Below are 11,912 nucleotides of genomic sequence, written 5' to 3' on the forward strand. Positions count from 1 at the left end.
GGGTGTTTTGCACAGCGATCAGAGGAGGGTAGAGCAAGGGGTTTAAAAGTTCTACTGCACAGGCACGGAGAAATAACTTAATGTCATAAACAAAAGTACCCTGTGGACTGTAAGAGCACTTCCAGACTGGAACGTTCTTAGTTTGAGATAACGAAGCCATTGCAGGCTCTCCCAGCATTTCTGTGTGTAATAACAAGCTGTTTGCTTCTCTCTTGCCCTTCTTTTCCCATTGACCCAGATTCCTCCGGGGTCGGTGTCTAGTGGATGATTGTGTTTCACCTCACTAGTCTCCATCCATTCCCTCGCCATCTCCCTCCTCCCGACCTTGTTGAGGCTGTGGAGAAGCTGCTACACCTTGTTGGACTTTGCGTTAACTCCTGAGAGACTGCTGAGTTGTCCTCTGTCGTCCTCACCCACTCTCTCCGTCCCGCCGTGGATAACGAAGCCAACCAAAGGTCTGCTCCGGCACAGCTCCTCTTTCCCACCCTGCCAGTGGGTCTCAGCCCAACGTCAAGAAGTGAAGGACTTGGGAGACGAGGTGACGGGAAGGCTTTTACAACCTGCTGCTGGCGATAATGTTCCTGGAGGGAGCAGTGGGGTGTTGGGGGTCCCACCAGCTGCCCCCCTCTTCGGGAATTGCTTGGACAACAAAGAGGCAAAAGCAGGTTGTACTGCACGAGGTGCTGATTGAGGTTTATGGAAAATACCAGTACGGGACAGGATGAGTACTTGCTTTGTCTTTGTTTGGTTTTGTGGGTTATTTCTTTGTTTTTCTAACCCAGGGCTTTTGCAGAGGAAGAGTTTTCAAATGGGAACTTTTCAATGAGAGAAGCAAAACTTTGCAAGCTTTTCTCCTCTTCCCCGTATTTAATTTTCCTTTGGGCATCCTTGCTGCGTTTCTTCTGCCCCGTGTTTGTTTCAGGCAGCTCTCAAGGCTGATAAGAAAACGTCCCCCATCTCTGGCCCTCTCCCAGCAGCTGCTGATTTTAGCTGTGTCCAAACACCCTAATTGGGAAATTGCTGACAGACACGAAGGGACAAAAACCTCTTCAAAAAAAACCTCTAACAAATACCGATTCCCCCCCAATAACATTCAAAAGCCTTTGCCCTTTCCATATTGATCCTCCAAATGGCAATGCAATAAGAGTTTTAATTTCTATCCAAAGCTGTTCCCTTTATTTCCCAGGGGCAGAAAGGTTGCCTTGGCTTTCATGAGAGCAGATAAGGCAGCTTGACATTTTTCCTCCCTTATAAGAGAATGATGCTTTTGTGATGACACTGTCCTCCTCTAATAAAGAGGAGGGCTGCTCTTGTTGATTCGGGGGTTTAGGCTGTTTGGTTTGAGTCGCTGTTTCTTAGGCCAGGCTGGAGTCAAGGATCGCAACAGTGCCATTTTACCAACTGTAAGTCAAGTGAAATACAGCTGATGTAGAGCAGTATGTGTCAATGAAGTAGCTGCTTCTTACAGAAGACTTGAAGGGAAGACAGAATTAAAACAAATGGGATGGTGTTTACATCCATGCTTGCATTTAAATGCTGGCTTTCCCCTACCTAATGTCAGCTGAGGTTTTGTCTAATGAAAACCACAGGGTAGTTTTCTTCTGTTTTGTTTATTCTTTTACTCTGTGTGTGTGCATGTGTGTATATATATAAATATTTTTTTTAATTTTTTTTTTTTTTTTACTTCTGTCTCTTATTCAGCGCTCTTAGAGTAAGCAGCATTCTGCAGCCTAATGGCTGAACAGCCAGCCTGCCAAAAAATGCCATCTCTGCTCCCCAAAGCATGCAAAGGTGCTCTGATTTATTCCCGAGAGGTGGGTGCAAGTGCATGCGTGAGGCAGAGCCCCAATCCAACACGGACAGAAGTCCCCGAGACGCTGCCTGCGTGCAGGTGGGCACACACAGGTAGCTCAGGACCAGTGCCGGACCGTGTCCTGCGGCAAGGCACGCTCCCAGCTCACGCCAAACACGCAGACAGGTGGAGATGGCTTCGCCTTCCAGCTGGTTGTGGGACTAAATTCCTTCGGGGTAGCCAGGCTGGGCTGGCGGCAGTGCCTGCTGCTCTCTGGGCACCTCCAGCTTGTAGGACATGGAGCCCAGAGCAAGCTGAAGGATAATTGAGAAAAAGGGGAGCCCGACTGGGCTGCAGTGGCACTGGGGTCTGGGGCCAAGGCACATCTCCCCTCCAACTCATCCTGGGTGAAGGCAGGGAGCTGCCTCCCCTTTACGCTGGTGTAACGAGACCGGGCTGTTCCCCCGGCTCCTTTGCTTGCGTCTGCAAGTAGAGAGCTGGTCCCTACCTTCAGGTCCGCTCTCCTTGGCCCCTATTTGGCCCCAGGGTCCCTTCCAACCTAAATTATTCTGTCATTTGTGCCCTTGGCCAAACCCACAGCCCATTCTCCTGGTCTTTGTCCAGCCCCGGTAACGCAGCCAAGGGACCGGGCTCCCGTGCGTAGCAGATCCCGAAGGCAGCGCCGTTTTGCTCTACCTGGTGCTCCGATGCCAACGATAGCAACGTCCTGGCTCCTCTTTCAGTACCCAAAACTCGAACACCTCGCAGGCTCCCACAACAGCAGAGCTTGAATCTTTCCAAGCTCCTGGCACCGAGCTCGAGGAAAAAACCTTTCCCAGCTGCAAAGGGTGCTGAGCCCCGGCACGCACCGAGCAGGCTGCTCTGAGCGCAGGGCAGGGATGTACACACACGCACACAGCAGCAGCAGAGCCCACGTTTGCTTTTTGGACTTTTCTCAATCCCGCTCGTTCGGTGGAATAGCCAGGAGAAGCTTGCGTCAAGGTGTGTAAAATGAACGTGTGATATTTTAACACCAAGGCAGGGAGAAGGGAGGCTCTACTTAAACAGGACTTGCTGCTTTCAGCCCGTTAAGTACCATTTTCTGCTGTTGCCCAAACAACAAAGGAAGTGGAGGGGGGTGTTATCCCATTTTTTTGCAAGCTGGCTGGGACCCGATATGTGACATTCTCCATTCTTGTGCCCAGAGGACTTGCATTATGTTTGAAAAAAAAGGAAAAAAGTTAAAAAAAAAAAAAAAGAAAAAGAAAAAAAAAAGAAAAAAGGAAAAGAAAAAGAAAAAAAAAAGAAAAAATGAAAAAATCCCTCTTTTGTACAGAGATATATTTTTATGAATCAAAAGTTTGTACAGTTAAAAAAACACAATGTAAATGTTTTTTCATTATTGTAGTAAACAGTAGTGGAAGATCAGCTTTTTTTTGTAAATGTAATAAAATGTATAAATATGGTTTACATAAAAGTGTAAATATGTAATCTATACATACACTTGGCTTGTCTGCAGTATATACAATTTAATTTATCTGTCTCTGTATATGAGGCTTTTCATCGTGTCCAGGCATACTTTACTGAATTTGAAAGCTATTTTAAATTTTTGAATTAAAATAAAATATAAATTTTTGCATTGCTTTTCTTACATTCTTCTGGTGCCTTTTTCATGAGCTGCCAAAGTTTCTCCGAGGATCCTCGGGATGCCGACCTGCACACGCACACACACACGTGCACGAGGACGGCAGGGACGAGCCTGAGCCCCTGGGGCTGGTGGAAGCCCCTGACCCTCGCGGTTGGCGTCGTGCCCCAGCTGCTCGGAAGCACGTCCCGGTTCTCAGGAAGGCGCAGCACCGGTAAATGGCGGAGAGCTCAGGCAAGAGCGAACCCCTTTCCCCATCGCCAGGGTTTTCCCTGCCTCCCCGGGGAGCCCCCGCCGCGCGGTGCCCTGGGAGGACAGCCCCAATGTGGATGCCGTCCGTGCTGCGTGGCTGGCAGCCGGCTCATCCGTAGGGAGCTAAACGAAGCTAACATCTGTCTGCCGTCCCTTTCGGCGCCCTCCTCTCTTCTCACTTGCTCTGCGCTAATGGGATGTGATGTTATTCCAGCTGTAGTCCCACCCCTCCAGCGAGGAATCGATGCTCGGTCTGCCAGGGAGCTCGCAGATCCTCTGTCACAGCAGATCAGCCCCTTTGAAAGCAGGTACTTGAACGCGCTCCTCAAAGAAACAAACAAAATCCTTAAAATTATGATTTATTTCTTAATGTTGCTATTAAAAAAAAAAAAAAAAGCACAACTGCCCAAAGTGAGACCAACTGCTGGTAATGTCTCTCTCGATCCAGGTCGGAGGCTGAGCTCACGTTGCTTTTTAAGTTGGAAATTAATTTGGCAGAGAATTTTTTAGTTGGAAAGGGACACTGAATATGTTGTTACCTGTCTCCTGTCGTGTGAGAGTGTTTGAGATTGCTGAATTTTTTCAGTGATAAATAGGTGCATTTTCATTTCTGGTTTCCTCAGTGGACTTTGTTGACGTGTCTTTCCTCTGACCTGTATTAAGCCTTATCGTCGGGGTTCCCGCACCAGCTGTTTTCCTACTGCAGCACTGGCTCAGTATGACACCTTCTTCTGCAGTGTAGGTAGGAGTCACCTCGCTGCAGCCTATATAAGAAGCATTGGTTTCTGAGGACAGTCAGAAAGGAGCCGAAAGCATCCCACGGACATCCCCACGCGGCTCAACACCCGACGTGCCGGGAAGGGCCGTGGGAGCTCTCGGTGCTCGCTCCGTGCCCGAGGTCAGGAAAGTGGAACGATGCTGCTTAGAGTGACGCTGGGGGGTGACAACCCTGTGCCCCCGTCCCCCTCCAGTTCCTTCTCCCCTCCTCTGGCTGGGCCTCCAAAGGAGATGGTTTGGAGCTTAAAAGCTAAGGCTGTAAAATGAGATATCTGCAACAGGGCAAAACTTTAATCTCTTTAAGCCCTAGAGAAAGGCACAGCCAGACAACAAATTAGCTGTTTAATTGCTGCAACAATCAGCCTGCAAGAGCAAGCTCTGTGCCCCTGCCAAAACGGTGCAGCCCATCAGTCCTCGGGACCATGCTGAAGAGCTGCTGGTTGAGTTATTGCAGTTCCCACGTGAGACGTTCCCACTTCTTCGCTTTGTCCGCGCAGGCACTGGTTCCTCCCCGGCCACCAGTGCAGGACCAGTAGCAGCTTCCTCACTCGAGCCCAAATCCACATGGTCCAGGAAATAATTACCTGTCACTGCCCCCTCCCAGAGCACTAAGCTAATTCCCTTCTATATGCAGAATTGATTATTTTGCTTTTCTAGCAGGTTTTATCAGGTCTAGTCAGCTCTGTCAAGGGAGGCAGAAAAACCGTGCCAGGCAGGGAGCGGGGCTGCGAGCGGAGCTCTGTGCAGTGGGAGGTGGGATAACGGGGTCCGCAGAACCCCCGCGCCCCCATCTTCTCACAATCCCTCCAAGCCCTGCGCTCCAGCCTTTCTGCTCCAGCATGCCCCAATTTGCTTTAATTAGGTTGCTTTCGCTGCTGAATGCCTCCTCTCTCCCCTGTTGTCGATGACTGACTGCAATTAACTTGCATCTTGGTAGTGATTGACAAAATTTGTTTTAAAAAAAGGGCGTTATGTGGTCTTTGATGTCCTGCTTCTGCTTTACCCATGCCGGCTTCACTGATGCGAGTTTGATGTGCTCTCTGTGGCTTTCACGTTGCCTTTTATTTGTCTCTTCCAGATCTCAGACACTTCATCTTTCTGGTTTTGTTCCTTTCTGGTCTGGCCTCAGCTGGTTTACTTGAAATAAGGTCGGCAGGGAAGGCGGTAGGACAGAGCTGAGTTTTTTTCAGGAGGTTTCAGCAGACTGTGCCACGTGTCGGGCTGTGCTGGAGTTTGGTACAACCAATTCATGGGGTGATGAGCCCGAGACGTGTCTTGCTTTGAATTTTGGGGCAGCGGTAGTCTGTTCCTGTTGTATTTAAGAGGATGCTGATGGAGGAAAGATGGTCACAATCTCTTGGAGCTCTCTAGGGCTTTGCTAGTAGGTTATTGTTGATCCTTCCTAGTTCACAAGGGTGTCCTCCTTATTCGGGTCCTTTGGGGACAGGCCACCTGCCCCTGGCTGCAGGCTCAGCTCGTGGCTTTTGGGTGTTCAGGGCTGCTGTTAGAGGTGCTAATTCTTCAGTTTCCAAGCATTGTGTTGCTACTGGCTTTTGACACTGCAGTTTTCTGCGAAGGGATTTCGTGTCCGTCTTAAGGTACGTCCTCTTGGGTTCTTGCTGATATCCTCAGCACACAAACAAGGACCGTGGGGCTGCTCAGCGCTGGGTCCCGTAGCACTAGGCATGGTATGAATGGCAGGTCACTGGTCACTGCCTGGATGCCCAGCAGCTTCATATGTAGCCCCATGGCCCTCTCCAGCCACTCACCCTAAATCAGCCCATCATGAAGAAAACAACAGAAAATGAAGGTGCATGGAAAAGCAGATGTCCTAGTAGGAGAGGGCTGTGAAGCCCTCCCATCCCTCAGGGCTCCCAAACCCTCTGCAGACAGCCCCCTGAGAAATAAGTATCATTTAAACCACGTTGGCACCATCTAACCCCTTCCAGCAGGTACTAATTTAGCCAGCACAATAAGCATTTACAGAGCTAATTAACGGCAATTTATATCAACGTTTTGTAAATGAGCAATTAACTCTTTGGGGTGTCCCATACATACAATCCACCCGCGGCTCCGGCTCCCTTTGCTTTTTGGCAGAACTTAGCCTGAAGAAAGAAAATATTATACTAATTGTTTCAATTAGATAAAGCAGCCACCCTGCCCCCTGTCTGGTTCTGCCTCCAGCCTTGCTTTGCACGAGGAGGTTGTGGTGGTATTTATTTTATCGATAGATACTGCTGGCTCTGGGGTCCCTAGACGTGCCGTTGCGTTGCCTGCATCCCCGCCAGCATCCTGCTGTGTGAGCACCAGGACAAGTACCCGGGCAGGGCAGGCTCTTCTTCCTCACCCGACGTGCCAGGAGGAAGGAGGGAGCCTCTCCGGCGATGCCGCTGTCCGAGTGAATTACGGCCATGTGGCGGCTGCACTGATTTCACTCCACAGCACTCGACAGAGCACCTGGAAATGCATTTGTGACTGGAGAAATACCAAGTGAGGTGAGTAATGAAATGCTGGAATAATTAACGGCAGAGGTAAATCAGCCGGCAATGAGGAGCAAGCGCCGGAGGCTTGGAGGAGGGCTGAGGACGGGCTCCCTGTGCCAGATGTCAGGGCTGAGGCTGGCTGGGAAATCGGTATTTTGGTGGGACTGAGGCCACACGTGGCCATCCCGTGCGGGGGCGGCCGGAGCAGCGGCTCTTGCTGGCCCGGGCTGTGGCTCTGCCTCTTGCTCCGCGTGCTTTTTCCTCACCTCTGCCTCCATCCTGGTTACCGTCCACAAGACTAGACTGTCGTAGTCTGGACGAGCGTGTCCCATCTCTGCTGACTTGTGGTTTCACAACACTTTGTAGGTTTGGGACCAAGCAATTTGGTGCTAAAGCTCTTGATGGATTTACTCCAAGTCAGCTTATCCAGGGAGACCTACCACTTCTTGGACAGAGGGGGAAAAAACGTTGTGTCCATCCACTTGAGAGAGAAAGGAAAACCCCTGAGCTTACCTTAATAAGCCAGGCAGTTCAGGGATCCAAAAGGTGGAGGCTCCGGTGGGATTTCCCAACACCAGCGCAGGCTGGCAACAAGTAGCCCAGGAGCATCGCTGTGCCCCCCGTCCGCCCTTCTCTGCCCCACGGGGCAGTTGGCTTCCTCCCACAGTGATCCGAGATAAATTCGTTCATACTGCCAGGGAGTCCCTAAAGGAATTTAAAGTCCAGGGAAAGCTTTCAGTTGATTTTAACGGGTTTTCAGTTGGACCCTGGAGCTGAAATCTATCCCTGTGCAGAGCCTTTGCCCTGAGCCCATAGGCCCCTCCGGCTCTGGGCTTCGTGTAAGACACGAAGAGATGAAAAAGGTTTTGTGGGTCGTATCTGTCTAATGACCACTTACATGCGAGATAAACTGCAGCCCTGATGTTGCCTAATTACTCAGGTAACATTAACTTCAGATTGTTCTAGTTTTCCTCATCAATTTTTAAATTCCATTACAAGGATCCCACTTCGTACATCACTCTCTCCAGGCTTGCTCACGCTCTTGTGTCTCCCGCAAATGAGAAATTTAAACCTGTTCCTAAAAACAAATAACAGCAGAAATCCTTGCACAGAGTTAATGCGTTGTTTGGGCGTTTGCTGCCAGGAAGTGCTGGAGTGTTTGAGAACTGGATGAAAGGCGCAGGCACGGCAGGGTCGGTACCTGCAGGCAAGGATGCAGGAGAGGACAGCACACGTGAAACCGAGCCAGGCAGAGGGAGCGATGCCTTTCACGGCTCCATTGACACCCCTGCACGTCTGTGCGGGGACTTTGCTGGAATCGGAGTCAAAGCTGGTCTTCCCCGTGGCTCCTCTGCTGATGCTTCTCCTCAAGCAGATGCAGCAGCATCTCTCTGCAGAACCAGCTTTCAGCCCTGCCTTCCCCGGGCAGCCGCAGCCCCCACGGGCGAGTCGCTTTTGCCTAACAAGAACTTTGGTTCACAGATCAGGGAGTGGTAGAGCTAAGGAATAATTCACAAGGAATAATTTACAGCTGATTTATCTCCCATCCTCTTTCAAGAGAATACCCAGCAGCAGGTTGTAATTTCCTTTAATTCTTTCATTATTGAAAGGAGTTGACAAATATATTTAAGTCATGATCAGGTCTGGCTCTCTGCTAAATTACGTTACTGGCTCTGTGTTAACAAAACATGTACTTTGCTGTGGCCAGAGCATGTTTACTGGGTGCTGTTTCCATGCCGTTACTGGATCGCTGCAAAACTACCCCCATTGCTAGCATTACCAAGGCACAACCTTTGGAAAATTTTCAGTAAATCCATCTTGGTTCTTCCTAACAGTCAAAATGAGTTGATGTCTGTTTTCTTCCTAATTCAAATGGCTGTTCCTGAAAATGCATGTCAAGACCAGGATTTTAAATTATTACACATGGAGAAATAGTGACAGGGTTTGATGCTTGACCCGCCGCCGAGCGTTTAGCCTGGCACGTCGTGTTTCCCGGTTGAAACACAAGTTTTTTCCACCTTTGGGACTGAACCACCCGCAGCGCTGGGTGGGCTTCACCTTGCGATTGGTCGTCACCGCAGGCACAAGCGCTGGCTTCGGACTCGGCGTGATTCCGTTCTTGTCAAGCTGATGGGGACCGTGGGACACTTCTCTCTCCCCTCGGCAGCTTTAGCATCCAGACACGGGCTCTGCCCGCTGCCGCGTCCTCTCACAAGCGAGGTGGTTCTGCTCGAATGTGGCACTTCCAGCAAGACAACCCCACCGGAGAGCTAAATTGCTGAGTCTCTGAGCTCAAGCTTTCTCATTGCGTTATCACAGCTGAATACCTACAGAAAACTGCTCAGCCGCCCTCTTTGGCTTGTCTCCTAAAGGTTGGAAACAATCGGCTTTTCTGGCATGGTGACAGCAATAAAATAATAATACTAAAATTAAAGAGCTTTCTGAGACTGGGAATAATCCTTAGTCTGCTGGGGCTGTAACAATAGAGACGGAGATCACACAGTAGCTGTGGGACGGCTGCTGCAAATTGGGTTTTCTCATCCTCACGAGTTCCCTTGCAGGGCGGCGAGGTGACCTCGGCTGTCAAAGATGCATAAAAACCGTGTAATGCTGCTCTGCCGTAAGATCCAGAGCTCAGCCAAGTATTTTAACTGTTTAACTGGTGGGAGCTATGGGATTTAGCTCCCTGGGACATGAAGTCTCTTGTTTACAACTCAACCTGGCCGGACTAGGAAAACTAAGCATGGTTTTAACACGCTCAACAGTTTTCTAAAGTTTTGTAGCTGCTCAGGGTTTTGCACCTGGGCTTTCAGGTGCTCTCAGCAGGGGGATTTGAAAACCTTAGAAGAGGTTGGTATGGTAAAACTGACTGTAAAGAGCCTTCAAAGCCGTGGTTTGGGGAATTGGGAGGTGTTAAAGCCCCTTAACTAGAGTTATTTGGGAGGCTGAGAAAGCGAGGAGCGTGAGGGACTCGCCAAAGGGATGCAGAGAGCTGGTAGCAGGGTCAGAAGTGGTTCGCTGGGCCTCGAGTTGCGGTGGATTATGCTGCATCTCCTTGAGCTACGCTGGGGCTTTGGGATAAAGGTGCTTGGTTTTATCTCTTAGGAAGATGCTGAGATTGTACAAATTCCTCCCATCCTCATCTGAACAGATGAGCGATATAAAATCCATCACAGGGGGCTGTTGGATGAGCACAACCACAGTAAATCTGCACCTAAATGAAAAACCCAAGTATGACATATTTTTGTATTATTTAACTGAGATTTTGCATCTCAGAGGGAGGAGGGGCGCAGCAGCCAGGGTGCCTCTTTTCTTCAGAAATGTTCCAAGCACTAAAAGGAGAATTTATAGTTCAGTGCTAGGGGGGGAAATGCATAATTCATTTTCCAGACTTTGGAAGACCAAAAAAAGAGGAGGGGGAGGAAAAAAAAAAAAAAGAGGCATTTCATTTGTACTTGCACTGTTGAGTTACAAGCAAGCCCCCCTGGTCCCCCCCCCAGCCTGCCCAGCTGGGGCTGTACGTGCAGAAAGCATTTACCTGCTGGGGAATTCCGCAGAGCTGGAATTCATCATTGCTGCGCCCGTGTTTGTCAGAGCAGGGAGGAGGCTGGGGTTTATTTGTGGCTACGAATATTCGGCACACGAAAATCCCCCCGGGGCGGAGGGGGTTGAAAATAATGGCTCGGAGCAGGACTGGCTTCACCTGGTGCCTGGCACAAGGCTGCGTTTCAGCGGTGGGCAGAGCGATCCCAGGGGAATCCTTCAGCCAGCCTTGGCAGCGCCCTGTCCTCATTAGCCAAACAGGTGTAAAGTGCTTGGATTTAAGATGCTGTATGACAGTCAAGCGCTATTAGTGGGTAAAAGAAGCTGGTTTAGTTATTCCAGTAAAGAGAAAATTATTCCCCTTGTAGACAGGTGAGATAATGAATCATTAGCATCTTACCGTTACATTTAATATTCCAGAGCTGTGTGCGTACCCTGGTTGGGGACCGTAGCCTGTACCAGCCAGGCTTTGACAGCCCCAGCTCTCCTTGGCACTGCTGAAACTGCCTTCTCCGCCAGCCTCTATATTCCTCTTTGCTGCTGGCACACGAGGGCAGGGGTAGGGCAGCGTGGCCGAAATGGCTCCCCGTACACCAGCGGGTCCCCTCGCTGATGGGTCTGGGTGTCCCGGGGGGCTTTAAATAAGGCCAGGGAGCACCACAGCCAGGAGCAAATCCTTTCCCCTCCGTGCCGGGAGCTGTGGCTGTTCCACTGCACAGAAAACTCAGGGTTGTTCCCAAAGAAAACACAGAAAATAACGTTCTCCAGGCTGTTCCCAAAGCTTCACCCGAGCCGCCAGCTGGTTTGGCCAGCTGCTGGAAGAGAGCGCTTGAAACTCTTCATACAGTTGCTTTTCTTTTTCAAACCTGTGCTAGCCTTCCCTTGCTCTGAGATTTACATTTTAGCCTGCCCTTTATTATTGAAAAATCCTCATTAGGCTATAAACTAACAAAACAAACCCACCAAACCATCAGAGAAAAACAAAAGATAAGCTTGAAAAGATGGGTTTGGAGGCAGTGAAAACCCCTGAGCAGGAGGAACCGCAGAACCGGCTGTGCCGTATTTCCCCAGATCCCGGGAGCGCTTGGCCAGGATGGGGTGTCCGTTCTTGTGCCATGCAGAAAACTGAAGCTCCAATGCTTTGTTCTTCCAGATGCTTTTTTTCCCTGTAGTTTTTTTACTACTTCTTTCTTTTCCACTGCCATCCCAGTTTGATGTACCTCTGCTCAATGCTGGGCTGGGAAGAGAGCCAAGGGGAAGAGCTATCTTTTGCAGCTGGCATCAGTATTGGTACTTGGATAATTGCTGGCAAATACACTTGCCTGAACTGACCAGGGGATTTTTTTCTTCTTCCTTTCTAGAAGTTGGAAATACCAGCTTGTGGTGAGAGAATTCAGCTTCTATTGATCCCAGAGCCTTA

General features: G+C 49.8%; 1 protein-coding gene across 1 annotated transcript in view; it reads left to right on the plus strand.

Annotated features, from left to right (window-relative positions):
- The window catches only part of CSMD2 (CUB and Sushi multiple domains 2), a 311,633-nt gene extending 308,197 nt beyond the window's left edge, over positions 1–3,436 (plus strand). The window contains exon 71 of the mRNA XM_069802931.1: positions 239–3,436. The gene's annotated coding sequence lies outside the window, so the exon portion shown is untranslated. The remainder of the gene's footprint in view (positions 1–238) is intronic.
- The last annotated feature ends 8,476 nt before the right edge of the window (positions 3,437–11,912 follow it).

The sequence above is a fragment of the Haliaeetus albicilla genome, chromosome 16 (assembly GCF_947461875.1).
Source record: "Haliaeetus albicilla chromosome 16, bHalAlb1.1, whole genome shotgun sequence".
NCBI classification, from domain to species: domain Eukaryota; kingdom Metazoa; phylum Chordata; class Aves; order Accipitriformes; family Accipitridae; genus Haliaeetus; species Haliaeetus albicilla.